Source organism: Lithobates pipiens, unplaced genomic scaffold (genome assembly GCF_037356315.1).
Source record: "Lithobates pipiens isolate NorthernLeopardFrog02 unplaced genomic scaffold, aLitPip1_a1.2 Scaffold_18, whole genome shotgun sequence".
Lineage (NCBI taxonomy): Eukaryota > Metazoa > Chordata > Amphibia > Anura > Ranidae > Lithobates > Lithobates pipiens.
The window spans coordinates 579,306,340-579,319,592 of NW_027507758.1; the positions used below are offsets into that span (position 1 = coordinate 579,306,340).

The 13,253-nt window shown below is 46.9% G+C and overlaps 8 non-coding genes across 8 annotated transcripts; all 8 read right to left on the reverse strand.

Annotated features, from left to right (window-relative positions):
- Positions 1–761: 761 nt before the first annotated feature.
- Positions 762–843, reverse strand: TRNAS-CGA (transfer RNA serine (anticodon CGA)). The gene has a single exon. It is a non-coding gene; the product is annotated as a tRNA-Ser (tRNA).
- Positions 844–978: 135 nt separating this feature from the next.
- TRNAS-AGA (transfer RNA serine (anticodon AGA)) lies at positions 979–1,060 on the reverse strand. Its single transcript has one exon. It is a non-coding gene; the product is annotated as a tRNA-Ser (tRNA).
- Positions 1,061–2,800: 1,740 nt separating this feature from the next.
- Positions 2,801–2,882, reverse strand: TRNAS-CGA (transfer RNA serine (anticodon CGA)). The gene has a single exon. It is a non-coding gene; the product is annotated as a tRNA-Ser (tRNA).
- Positions 2,883–3,017: 135 nt separating this feature from the next.
- On the reverse strand, positions 3,018–3,099 carry TRNAS-AGA (transfer RNA serine (anticodon AGA)). Its single transcript has one exon. It is a non-coding gene; the product is annotated as a tRNA-Ser (tRNA).
- A 7,403-nt stretch (positions 3,100–10,502) lies between these two features.
- Positions 10,503–10,584, reverse strand: TRNAS-CGA (transfer RNA serine (anticodon CGA)). The gene has a single exon. It is a non-coding gene; the product is annotated as a tRNA-Ser (tRNA).
- Positions 10,585–10,719: 135 nt separating this feature from the next.
- TRNAS-AGA (transfer RNA serine (anticodon AGA)) lies at positions 10,720–10,801 on the reverse strand. Its single transcript has one exon. It is a non-coding gene; the product is annotated as a tRNA-Ser (tRNA).
- A 1,740-nt stretch (positions 10,802–12,541) lies between these two features.
- On the reverse strand, positions 12,542–12,622 carry TRNAS-CGA (transfer RNA serine (anticodon CGA)). The gene has a single exon. It is a non-coding gene; the product is annotated as a tRNA-Ser (tRNA).
- A 135-nt stretch (positions 12,623–12,757) lies between these two features.
- TRNAS-AGA (transfer RNA serine (anticodon AGA)) lies at positions 12,758–12,839 on the reverse strand. Its single transcript has one exon. It is a non-coding gene; the product is annotated as a tRNA-Ser (tRNA).
- Between the last annotated feature and the right edge of the window lie 414 nt (positions 12,840–13,253).

The following is a 13,253-nucleotide window of genomic DNA, read 5'->3' on the forward strand; positions in this document are numbered from 1 at the left end:
GTGATCTCCTGACCAACAGTGAAGGCATAATTCCAGTAGGGAAGCAGGGTATAAAGCTCCTATTCTTTAGAAGACGATGATTCGAAGACTTGCAATGCAAGTATCTCCCTGCTTTTGCTTTATTCACTCTGTTGATCTGTGCTTTCTTCTGCTGATTCTTGAATATATTGCCCCACCACAGGGGGCAGCAGGGACATAATTAAGAATTGTCTCTTTAAGGACCCTTTCACACAGGCAGCTTCAATTACCATCACCAGGGGTCTGTAAGCTGATTGGAGAAAAGCGGGCCGGATGACAGGTCTGTGTCTGCTCAATTTTAGCAATGCTTTTCTATTGTTTGGAAGGCAACTATTTTCACCACAATACCACCAACAACCCATGGAAAATACCAGCTAGAGAGACATAAACAAGAACGTGTTTGATGTAGACCGATAAAGTAGATCTAAATTCAAAGCTCTATTTTGAAGGGAACATCTTAAATTTGCGCCTAAGAAGTAGCCTGGAAATGTTAGCTATTGCCTTAAAGATTGTGCTGCCCTTCTTCTGCTTAGGTTCTCCAGTTTCATAGCTGTATATGTACAGTGTCAGAAAATCCAATACACTGCTGGCCTTTAGTACTAGTGTAATGAGATTTGGTTATGCCACTGCTGGCCTTTGTTTTCTTTGCTGGAGAGAAAGCTGCAAATGAAGATTTGAAGCGTAAGGAATGCGCCTGTTGAATTCATAAAGTCAGACCTTTGCAGAACTGTCCAAGAACATGCCGTAGTTGGCAAGATTTGAACCTGCGCAGGGAGACCCTAATGGATTTCGAGTCCATCGCCTTAACCACTCGGCCACAACTACACATGGGTTTGGCTTACCTTTGAGACATGGAAAAGGTTAAGTAGATTTTTGACTTGAGGTAGCAGTGAGCTTTGTGCCAATTGACTCAGGAGAATTCAAAAAAACAACACATGATTGAAAATGATCAAAGCAGAACGTAGTCGGCAGGATTTGAACCTGCGCGGGGAAACCCCAATGGATTTCTAGTCCATCGCCTTAACCACTCGGCCACGACTACCTACTGTGGTACCTAAGAGAGGTTGTTTGTAAGCTGAAGAAGCTCTAGGAAAAACTTCCATTGAAGTCACACTAAGTATAAGGTGAAGATCTAAGCACACGTCTTGTGGTGGAGGGCAAGTCTTCCATAGTGTTTGAATGACTAAAGAACAGACGGACAAATGCCCACAGAAAGGCATTATACATTCAGCTTATAAAAATAGAACTTTTCAGTATTTGTGAAAAACATAGTACCATACGTTCTAAACTTTTGGCTTGTGGCATGAAAAGACTCTGGTCTGGAAACCTGAGGAAATGCTTATATGATGAAAAACCATCCCACTGGAAGTTCTACTACCTGGAGATGGCTAATATTCCTTCATCCTTGCTCTATGTGCTCCAACCTTCCCACACCTGTGTGCTCTGTGTACATTTTAGGTTGAAAAATGCTTTGCAACTAATCCAAGCCACTTCTTTAGAGAAAAGAAGACACTTCTGTACTGTGGGCATTCCTAACCTGAAGCAAGAGTGCATATGTTGTCCATGACAATAACACAAGCCACTTGCAGTACAGGAACCATAACTGCTGAGAGTCATATCTTCATGGGACAATCCAAGAACAGACCGTATAGTTGGCAAGATTTTAACCTGTGCAGGGAGACCCCCATTTAGACAATCCAAGAACAGACTGTAGTTGGCAGGATTATGAAGCTGGAGCAGAGAGACCCCACAATAGAGTTCAAATCCATTGCCTTACCCACTCGGCCACAACTACAATCATGTCTATATGGCCTACCTTGACCACATGGAAGAGGCTAACTTTGAAGTGCAAGGCTTTGCTTTTTCAGTTCAGACCTACCACCCTAATGCCCCGAACGCTCTACTGTCCTGGACCCACAGCCCGTCTTTCGACAAAGTTCTGGCACCCTTAGTATGGACCATGTCCCTCTGCTGGGTGCCTTCCTGAGCACACCGATTTATGCCTGCACTGTTGGGGTGGAGTGATCTCCTGACCAACAGTGAAGGCATAATTCCAGTAGGGAAGCAGGGTATAAAGCTCCTATTCTTTAGAAGACGATGATTCGAAGACTTGCAATGCAAGTATCTCCCTGCTTTTGCTTTATTCACTCTGTTGATCTGTGCTTTCTTCTGCTGATTCTTGAATATATTGCCCCACCACAGGGGGCAGCAGGGACATAATTAAGAATTGTCTCTTTAAGGACCCTTTCACACAGGCAGCTTCAATTACCATCACCAGGGGTCTGTAAGCTGATTGGAGAAAAGCGGGCCGGATGACAGGTCTGTGTCTGCTCAATTTTAGCAATGCTTTTCTATTGTTTGGAAGGCAACTATTTTCACCACGATACCACCAACAACCCATGGAAAATACCAGCTAGAGAGACATAAACAAGAACGTGTTTGATGTAGACCGATAAAGTAGATCTAAATTCAAAGCTCTATTTTGTAGGGAACATCTTAAATTTGCGCCTAAGAAGTAGCCTGGAAATGTTAGCTATTGCCTTAAAGATTGTGCTGCCCTTCTTCTGCTTAGGTTCTCCAGTTTCATAGCTGTATATGTACAGTGTCAGAAAATCCAATACACTGCTGGCCTTTAGTACTAGTGTAATGAGATTTGGTTATGCCACTGCTGGCCTTTGTTTTCTTTGCTGGAGAGAAAGCTGCAAATGAAGATTTGAAGCGTAAGGAATGCGCCTGTTGAATTCATAAAGTCAGACCTTTGCAGAACTGTCCAAGAACATGCCGTAGTTGGCAGGATTTGAACCTGCGCAGGGAGACCCTAATGGATTTCGAGTCCATCGCCTTAACCACTCGGCCACAACTACACATGAGTTAGGCTTACCTTTGAGACATGGAAAAGGTTAAGTAGATTTGTGACTTGAGGTAGCAGTGAGCTTTGTGCCAATTGACTCAGGAGAATTCAAAAAAACAACACATGATTGAAAATGATCAAAGCAGAACGTAGTCGGCAGGATTTGAACCTGCGCGGGGAAACCCCAATGGATTTCTAGTCCATCGCCTTAACCACTCGGCCACGACTACCTACTGTGGTACCTAAGAGAGGTTGTTTGTAAGCTGAAGAAGCTCTAGGAAAAACTTCCATTGAAGTCACACTAAGTATAAGGTGAAGATCTAAGCACACGTCTTGTGGTGGAGGGCAAGTCTTCCATAGTGTTTGAATGACTAAAGAACAGACGGACAAATGCCCACAGAAAGGCATTATACATTCAGCTTATAAAAATAGAACTTTTCAGTATTTGTGAAAAACATAGTACCATACGTTCTAAACTTTTGGCTTGTGGCATGAAAAGACTCTGGTCTGGAAACCTGAGGAAATGCTTATATGATGAAAAACCATCCCACTGGAAGTTCTACTACCTGGAGATGGCTAATATTCCTTCATCCTTGCTCTATGTGCTCCAACCTTCCCACACCTGTGTGCTCTTTGTACATTTTAGGTTGAAAAATGCTTTGCAACTAATCCAAGCCACTTCTTTAGAGAAAAGAAGACACTTCTGTACTGTGGGCATTCCTAACCCGAAGCAAGAGTGCATATGTTGTCCATGACAATAACACAAGCCACTTGCAGTACAGGAACCATAACTGCTGAGAGTCATATCTTCATGGGACAATCCAAGAACAGACCGTATAGTTGGCAAGATTTTAACCTGTGCAGGGAGACCCCCATTTAGACAATCCAAGAACAGACTGTAGTTGGCAGGATTATGAAGCTGGAGCAGAGAGACCCCACAATAGAGTTCAAATCCATTGCCTTACCCACTCGGCCACAACTACAATCATGTCTATATGGCCTACCTTGACCACATGGAAGAGGCTAACTTTGAAGTGCAAGGCTTTGCTTTTTCAGTTCAGACCTACCACCCTAATGCCCCGAACGCTCTACTGTCCTGGACCCACAGCCCGTCTTTCGACAAAGTTCTGGCACCCTTTGTATGGACCATGTCCCTCTGCTGGGTGCCTTCCTGAGCACACCGATTTATGCCTGCACTGTTGGGGTGGAGTGATCTCCTGACCAACAGTGAAGGCATAATTCCAGTAGGGAAGCAGGGTATAAAGCTCCTATTCTTTAGAAGACGATGATTCGAAGACTTGCAATGCAAGTATCTCCCTGCTTTTGCTTTATTCACTCTGTTGATCTGTGCTTTCTTCTGCTGATTCTTGAATATATTGCCCCACCACAGGGGGCAGCAGGGACATAATTAAGAATTGTCTCTTTAAGGACCCTTTCACACAGGCAGCTTCAATTACCATCACCAGGGGTCTGTAAGCTGATTGGAGAAAAGCGGGCCGGATGACAGGTCTGTGTCTGCTCAATTTTAGCAATGCTTTTCTATTGTTTGGAAGGCAACTATTTTCACCACGATACCACCAACAACCCATGGAAAATACCAGCTAGAGAGACATAAACAAGAACGTGTTTGATGTAGACCGATAAAGTAGATCTAAATTCAAAGCTCTATTTTGTAGGGAACATCTTAAATTTGCGCCTAAGAAGTAGCCTGGAAATGTTAGCTATTGCCTTAAAGATTGTGCTGCCCTTCTTCTGCTTAGGTTCTCCAGTTTCATAGCTGTATATGTACAGTGTCAGAAAATGGAAAATTGTATACTTACCTTTCCGTAATTTTCCTTTCCTGTCGCATCTTCATGGCAGCATACACTCTGGGTTGTGACTCCGCCCCCACAACCTGATAGGACCACATAGCTATAAGATGAAGATACGCCCCCCGCCCCGGTATTCTCTGTATATATGAATCACCTTTGCGGGTGGGATATTGTATGCTGCCATGAAGATGCGACAGGAAAGGAAAATTACGGAAAGGTAAGTATACAATTTTCCATTTTCCTGTCGCATCATGGCAGCATACACTCTGGGGATTAACTCGCAGACTGGGTGGGAAATGCAAAGGTAAACGTTTATTAGCAAGGAATAGAAGAGTTGGCTTGAATAATGGGCTTTCCCAATTCTACTGTTGATAGCTGAGCTGAGTCCACCTTGTAGTGAGAGATAAAGGTGTTCCTGGAGGACCAAGTGGCCGCTCTGCAGATGGTTTCCACTGAGACCCTACAATACGCTGCCCAGGAGGTGGCCACTGCTCTGGTGGAATGAGCCCTAAGGTCTTCAGGAATTTGCGACTCACTCAGCAAGTAGGCCTTCACCAACCAGGAGGCAATGGTTCGGGCCGAAGCTGCTTGACCTCTCCTAAGGCCATAGGGAATGATGAAGAGGTTCTCCGATCTTTTAAAGGATTTGGACAGGGAAATTTATGATGTTGCCCCTTACATCCAGAGGATGAGGGTCACCCTGGTCTGTGTTAAGAGCTGGCAAGTTGATTTCCTGGTTGAAGTGAAAAGAGGATGCCACCTTTGGGATAAAGTGATCCAAGGGCCTTAGAACTACCCTGTCCGGATGAATGATCAGATACGGCTCCTTAATCAGTAATGCTTGCATCTCTGAAACTCTCTTCGCTGATGTGATTGCGACCAGGAAAGGTGACTTTTAGTGTCAGGTGCCAGAGGGAGATGTTTTCCAGCAGAAAACAGGGTTCTTTGGATAGTACCTCTAAGATGACTGATGGGTCCCATGTTGGAAAGGAAGGCTTCCTAGGTGGTCTTAGTTTAAGACAGGCCTTCTGAAATTGCATAACAAGGGGATCGTGAGCCCATTTAAACCCTGTCAGGGCGGATAGAGCTGACACCTGAACTTTCAGAGTACCAGAGCTAAGACCTTTGTCTAAGCCTGATTGCAGGAACTCTAGGATCAGAGGAGCCGAAAGGGAGGACAGATCCCGGCCAAGGTCCTGAGAGAAGGCAACAAACTTCTCCCAGACCCTGCGGTAGGTGCAGTTGGTGGTAGGTTTTCTGGCCTGGAGCAGGGTATCAGCTACCTTCTGGGAGAAGCCCTGACATAGATACCTAGCCCTCTCAGCCCCCAAGCCATCAAGTACAGCTTCCCCGAATCTGGATGTAGTAGCTGGCCCTGGGAGAGCAAGTCGGCTGACAGGGAAGAGCAAGAGGGTCTGCCGTGCTCAGTTGTAGGAGGGTGGTGAACCATGGCCTCCTGGGCCAAAAAAAGGAATCACCGCTATCACCAATGCCGTTGATCTCTTGAGCCTTAAGAGAAATCTCGCATCAGGGGAGTCAGAGGGCAGATATACCCGAGATGGAAGTTCCAGGGATGCTGGAGGCAATCTGTCCCCTCCGCTAAGTGAAAGGGAAACCTCGACAGGAACCTTCGGCATTTGGAGTTTGCCGGAGTCGCAGCAAGGTCTATGTCTGGTTGACCCCAGGTCTGGCAGATGAGGGAGAAGGCAGAAGGCCTGAGGGCTCAGGGACCACTCTTTGTTGAAGGCGAACTCCCTGCTGAGCATGTCGGCTAAGATGTTCTCGAACCCCTGGATGTAATTAGCCCTCAGGTCTGACAGGTTCAACTGTGCCCATTCAATCACAGGGAGAACTTCCCGCATCATGGAGGGACTCCTGGTTCCCCCCCTGTTTGTTTATGTAGGCAACAGCAACCTTGTTGTCCATCCTTAAGAGGACCTGCTTCCCCCTTAAAAGGGAGCTGAAGGCCAGGAAAGCCTGGAGGGCCGCCCTCATCTCCAGCACGTTCGATACCGAGTCCCGTACTTCGAAAGGCCAACGGCCCTGCGCTGCATGGGACTGGTAGTGGGCTCCCAAACCTTCTAGACTGGCATCCGTGGTCACTACCTCCTGAGGAGGGATGACTATGTGTTTGCAATTGTTTAAGTTGTGGGGACCACAACGCAATGAGCGCCTGACTGTCTCCGAGATCCGGATCGTCTGGGTCATGGATGAACCATCCCACTGATGTAGGAAGGAGTTCTGCAGAGGTCTGGTGTGCCACTGAGCCCAACGGACCATAGGAATTGTCGCTGATAGGGAGCCTAGAAGGCTGAGGCATACTCTGGCCGACAGGGATCTTGCTAGAATGGCCTTCTTCACCTTCCGGACCAACAGGGAAGACTTCTCCAGAGGCAGCTGCACTGTATTCAACTGGGCTCCTAAGAAGATCATTCTCTGGGTGGGCCGAGTCTGGCTCTTCCCCCAGTTTATGAGCCATCCCAGATTCTGCAGAGTGGAGACGAGGATCTTTCGATGCTGTAACAGCGACTCCCGGCTGTCTGAGAGGAGGAGAATATCGTCCAGATAATGGTGGACTCGCAGCCCCCTCTCCCTCAGATGCGCGATAACGGGAAGAAGGACCTTTGTAAAGGTCCTGGGAGCCGCAGAAATTCCAAACAGAATACTTCAGAACTGAAAGTGTCTGTGGTTTAGTGAAAAACTGAGGAACTTTTGGAGTTCTGAATGGATAGGGATATGGAGGTAGGCGCCCTGTAGATCTATGGAGAGCATCCAGTCCCCCAGATTTATGGCCTGGAGGATAGACTGTAGATTCTCCATTTTGAATGCTTCTACCTGGATAGAGCGGTTTACGTTTAGATCCAGGACCGGACGTAGGTCCCCTGATTTGTTTTTTACTAGAAATAGAGGGGAATAGAACCCCCGACCTCTTTGGGATAGGGGCACCTCGGTAATTGCTTCCTTTTGGAGCAGATCCTGAACGTATCGGGTCAAGGCTAACCTCTTTTGCCGGGATGACGGGAGGTTAGTTGGGCAAAAATGGTCCCCCGGGGGAAGTCACCTGAATGACCATCTGTGCCCGACGCAAACGGTGGTTAACGCTTATTGTTTCCCCCCAGACCAGCGTGAACTTTGAGAGTCTGGCCCCCACCACTGCTGGCTGGGCGGACGCACCTTCAACAGGACTTCTGGTCAGTAGATGCTGGGGTCCTGGGCTTCTGGGACGTCAGGAAGGACGTTTGAGGGGCCTTCCAGTTCCTTCTGTACTCCCTACCAGGCCTGTAGGACTTGGCATCCCTGTACCTGTCCGGGAGGTTACGCTTAAAGGGAGGAGGCCTCTGAAGCTTTGGCTTTCTATCCGAGGGGATAAGCCCTGATTTTCCGGCAGTGACCTTAGAAATAGCAGAGTCCAATTTTGCGCCAAAAAGGTTCTCACCATCATACGGGATGCAGCACCAATTGGACTTGGAAGCAGGATCTGCCGCCCAGGGTTTGAGCCAGAGAGCCCGTCTGGCCATTACCAAGGACAATATAGCCCTGGATGCGGACTTAATAGCATCCACAGATGCCTCTGCCACAAAATCCCCTGCAAGGCTTAGTTCTTTCAGGGCCCTTACTATCTGGTCCTGATCAGCGCCTTGGATACAAGCTTTTCTGTGCTTGCTGACCAACTGGCAATAGCCTTACCCACAGCTGCAAGAACCACTGCTGGCCTGCATACGCCTCCTGCTGCTAAGTAAGCTCTTTTGAGATCAGTATCGATCTTCCTATCCAGGACATCCTTGAATGACACAGCGTCCTCGATAGGGAGCGTAACGTGTCTGGCCACACGCATGAGGGATGCATCCACCACTGGTGGGGACACGAGAGATTTAATTTTAGCCTCCTTTAGAGGATATAGTTTGGCAAGCCGATTGTTAAGACTTGCTTTCTTCTCGGGTCTCTGCCACTCGTCTCTGATAAGTTCCTCCAACTCATCAATGAAGGGGAAGGCTTCGGGTTCTCTCATCAGGTTCGGTAAATATTTTCTCCTTTTGGGTTGGGCCTCCTGTGGTTCCTCCCAGCTAATGGCCCCCTTCACTGACCTCACAAAAGGCTCTATTAGGGAGAAGTCAAAGCCCGCTGAAGCCTCTAGTTCTTCCTCATCTGAAGGAGAATCATGCTCTCTGGAAGTACTTGGGGGAGCCAGCGAAGCACCCCGTTAAGATAACTCCGTGTCAGGAGCGACACGTGGGGCAGAAGACTCTGTGAGCTCTCTGTGTTCTTGCCCTTTCTCTCTGGTGGCTTCTTCAAAGCACCGGCGGCATGCCAAAATATGTGGAAGGGCTATGGCCCCGCATATCCAGCAGGTATTTTCATAAGGATGGGAGTGACGTGCTGGTGAATGGCGCCTCCGGTCAGGGGATCTTCTTCGGCGGGAATGGCTGCGCCTTGAACAAGACCTGGAGCGACTCCTTCTGCGACTCCCTTTCCCTGAGCGACTTCCTCCACCCGAATGGCTCCGCCTATGGCCAGAGCGGCTTCTTCTATGCGAGGAATCTCTGCGAGATGATCTTGTGGACCTGATGGGGCTAACCATTTAGGTAGCGCTAGTGCGTCCTGCTCTCTTTTTCGATCTTCTCTACTTACCAAACTCCTTCCCTCTTACCTATTATGCTGGTGGTGATCTGCTGGAGCAGTGGTCTCCATGGATAGGGAAACAGAGGAAGCCTGAAGACACAGGTAACGCAAAAAGGGTAAGGAAGATAAAGCCATAACAGAAACAAGAGGGGAATAGAGAGAAGAAAAATACAGGGGAGATACTTACCAAACAGAGAGGCAACACTGGGGTAGAAAAAAACAGAAATGCATCAGTCATGAAATTCAGCTGAGCACAAAAAACAGGCAAAAAAAGACATCTGCGTTAAAAAAGGCATCTTCCCCTTTTAAAATTGGAGCTGGGGTCATGTCCCGCCCGCACATGCTCAGTAGTGCCATGCGGCCGCCGGCGCCATCTTGGAAAAGGGAAAAGACATAGATAGACATACACAGGCTGCCCAAAGTGCACAGTGAGCATGTGCAAAGCGGCAGAGTGACCAGGAAGAGTGGTGATGTTGCTGTGGGACTAGAGAGGTAAGGAAAAGGAAGTAAAATATGGCAGAAAGGCAACACTGGGGTAAAGGCACCAGACAACCTAAGGTGACAAAAGATACTGAAGGCAGAGAGTATGCTGTCAGGTTGCAGACAGAGTGACACCAGGGAGGAAGAGGAAACAGGAGACCACCGCAGGTACTAAGCCTGTTTAAGGCTTAAAGACCAATCTTTTTATTATATGCCTTCAGCCTGTTTAAGGCTTACTTTCAACGGCTATAGAGGCAATGCTCTGTTTGCAGAGAAAAAGTATTCATACCCCTGAGATCACCAGAGTGGGGTTCCTTCCATTTAGCTTCCTTTAGAGGCTGTACCGGTAAGGACTTCCACCCAGGAGAGGCTAGAACCTGGCTGGGGCGAAAGCGGTAAGAGGGTGATGATCCGTGCGGTCCCAACAGGTGAGGAAAAATAAGAGAATACCGGGGCGGGGGGCGTATCTTCATCTTATAGCTATGTGGTCCTATCAGGTTGTGGGGGCGGAGTCACAACCCAGAGTGTATGCTGCCATGATGCGACAGGAAAATCCAATACACTGCTGGCCTTTAGTACTAGTGTAATGAGATTTGGTTATGCCACTGCTGGCCTTTGTTTTCTTTGCTGGAGAGAAAGCTGCAAATGAAGATTTGAAGCGTAAGGAATGCGCCTGTTGAATTCATAAAGTCAGACCTTTGCAGAACTGTCCAAGAACATGCCGTAGTTGGCAGGATTTGAACCTGCGCAGGGAGACCCTAATGGATTTCGAGTCCATCGCCTTAACCACTCGGCCACAACTACACATGGGTTAGGCTTCCCTTTGAGACATGGAAAAGGTTAAGTAGATTTGTGACTTGAGGTAGCAGTGAGCTTTGTGCCAATTGACTCAGGAGAATTCAAAAAAACAACACATGATTGAAAATGATCAAAGCAGAACGTAGTCGGCAGGATTTGAACCTGCGCGGGGAAACCCCAATGGATTTCTAGTCCATCGCCTTAACCACTCGGCCACGACTACCTACTGTGGCACCTAAGAGAGGTTGTTTGTAAGCTGAAGAAGCTCTAGGAAAAACTTCCATTGAAGTCACACTAAGTATAAGGTGAAGATCTAAGCACACGTCTTGTGGTGGAGGGCAAGTCTTCCATAGTGTTTGAATGACTAAAGAACAGACGGACAAATGCCCACAGAAAGGCATTATACATTCAGCTTATAAAAATAGAACTTTTCAGTATTTGTGAAAAACATAGTACCATACGTTCTAAACTTTTGGCTTGTGGCATGAAAAGACTCTGGTCTGGAAACCTGAGGAAATGCTTATATGATGAAAAACCATCCCACTGGAAGTTCTACTACCTGGAGATGGCTAATATTCCTTCATCCTTGCTCTATGTGCTCCAACCTTCCCACACCTGTGTGCTCTGTGTACATTTTAGGTTGAAAAATGCTTTGCAACTAATCCAAGCCACTTCTTTAGAGAAAAGAAGACACTTCTGTACTGTGGGCATTCCTAACCTGAAGCAAGAGTGCATATGTTGTCCATGACAATAACACAAGCCACTTGCAGTACAGGAACCATAACTGCTGAGAGTCATATCTTCATGGGACAATCCAAGAACAGACCGTATAGTTGGCAAGATTTTAACCTGTGCAGGGAGACCCCCATTTAGACAATCCAAGAACAGACTGTAGTTGGCAGGATTATGAAGCTGGAGCAGAGAGACCCCACAATAGAGTTCAAATCCATTGCCTTACCCACTCGGCCACAACTACAATCATGTCTATATGGCCTACCTTGACCACATGGAAGAGGCTAACTTTGAAGTGCAAGGCTTTGCTTTTTCAGTTCAGACCTACCACCCTAATGCCCCGAACGCTCTACTGTCCTGGACCCACAGCCCGTCTTTCGACAAAGTTCTGGCACCCTTTGTATGGACCATGTCCCTCTGCTGGGTGCCTTCCTGAGCACACCGATTTATGCCTGCACTGTTGGGGTGGAGTGATCTCCTGACCAACAGTGAAGGCATAATTCCAGTAGGGAAGCAGGGTATAAAGCTCCTATTCTTTAGAAGACGATGATTCGAAGACTTGCAATGCAAGTATCTCCCTGCTTTTGCTTTATTCACTCTGTTGATCTGTGCTTTCTTCTGCTGATTCTTGAATATATTGCCCCACCACAGGGGGCAGCAGGGACATAATTAAGAATTGTCTCTTTAAGGACCCTTTCACACAGGCAGCTTCAATTACCATCACCAGGGGTCTGTAAGCTGATTGGAGAAAAGCGGGCCGGATGACAGGTCTGTGTCTGCTCAATTTTAGCAATGCTTTTCTATTGTTTGGAAGGCAACTATTTTCACCACGATACCACCAACAACCCATGGAAAATACCAGCTAGAGAGACATAAACAAGAACGTGTTTGATGTAGACCGATAAAGTAGATCTAAATTCAAAGCTCTATTTTGTAGGGAACATCTTAAATTTGCGCCTAAGAAGTAGCCTGGAAATGTTAGCTATTGCCTTAAAGATTGTGCTGCCCTTCTTCTGCTTAGGTTCTCCAGTTTCATAGCTGTATATGTACAGTGTCAGAAAATCCAATACACTGCTGGCCTTTAGTACTAGTGTAATGAGATTTGGTTATGCCACTGCTGGCCTTTGTTTTCTTTGCTGGAGAGAAAGCTGCAAATGAAGATTTGAAGCGTAAGGAATGCGCCTGTTGAATTCATAAAGTCAGACCTTTGCAGAACTGTCCAAGAACATGCCGTAGTTGGCAGGATTGAACCTGCGCAGGGAGACCCTAATGGATTTCGAGTCCATCGCCTTAACCACTCGGCCACAACTACACATGGGTTAGGCTTCCCTTTGAGACATGGAAAAGGTTAAGTAGATTTGTGACTTGAGGTAGCAGTGAGCTTTGTGCCAATTGACTCAGGAGAATTCAAAAAAACAACACATGATTGAAAATGATCAAAGCAGAACGTAGTCGGCAGGATTTGAACCTGCGCGGGGAAACCCCAATGGATTTCTAGTCCATCGCCTTAACCACTCGGCCACGACTACCTACTGTGGTCCATAAGAGAGGTTGTTTGTAAGCTGAAAAAGCTCTAGGAAAAACTTCTATTGAAGTCACACTAAGTATAAGGTGAAGATCTAAGCACACGTCTTGTGGTGGAGGGCAAGTCTTCCATAGTGTTTGAATGACTAAAGAACAGACGGACAAATGCCCACAGAAAGGCATTATACATTCAGCTTATAAAAATAGAACTTTTCAGTATTTGTGAAAAACATAGTACCATACGTTCTAAACTTTTGGCTTGTGGCATGAAAAGACTCTGGTCTGAAAACCTGAGGAAATGCTTATATGATGAAAAACCATCCCACTGGAAGTTCTACTACCTGGAGATGGCTAATATTCCTTCATCCTTGCTCTATGTGCTCCAACCTTCCCACACCTGTGTGCTCTGTGTACATTTT